We start from the raw sequence: 508 nt of genomic DNA, 5'->3' as shown, positions 1-508 counted from the left end.
ACTATTTTTTATATTTTTTGCAAAATATCAACATTATTATAATATTATTATTATTATATTATTGGTATTTATATAGCACTGACAATTTTATGTAGCACTTTACATAGTTGCCCATTCACATCAGTCCCTGCCCTCAAGAAGCTTACAATCAAAGGTTCCTATCTCACATGGAATTTTCTTTTACAGATAAAAGGACATATTTGGGGTACAGCTTAGGTACAGTTCTTCTTTTTTAACCACTTGCTGACCGCGGTGTTTATACCCCCTTATACCCCCTTCCTGTCCAGGCCATTTTTCAGTGTTCAGCGCTGCAGTACTGACTGACATTTATTCCGTCATGTAACCCTGTACTGAAATGAATTTTATATAATTTGTTGGGGACACATAGAGCTTTATTTTGGTGGCATTTAATCACCACTACTGTTTTTTTTTTTTTTTTTACTATATATTGAAAAAAGTACCGAAAATTTAGAAAAAAAACCTGTTCTCCCTACGTTATGTTATAAAA

The sequence above is a fragment of the Nanorana parkeri genome, unplaced genomic scaffold (assembly GCF_000935625.1).
Source record: "Nanorana parkeri isolate BGI_ZX_2015 unplaced genomic scaffold, ASM93562v1 scaffold210, whole genome shotgun sequence".
In the NCBI taxonomy this organism is placed as follows: domain Eukaryota; kingdom Metazoa; phylum Chordata; class Amphibia; order Anura; family Dicroglossidae; genus Nanorana; species Nanorana parkeri.
This window is presented reverse-complemented; position numbering follows the sequence as displayed.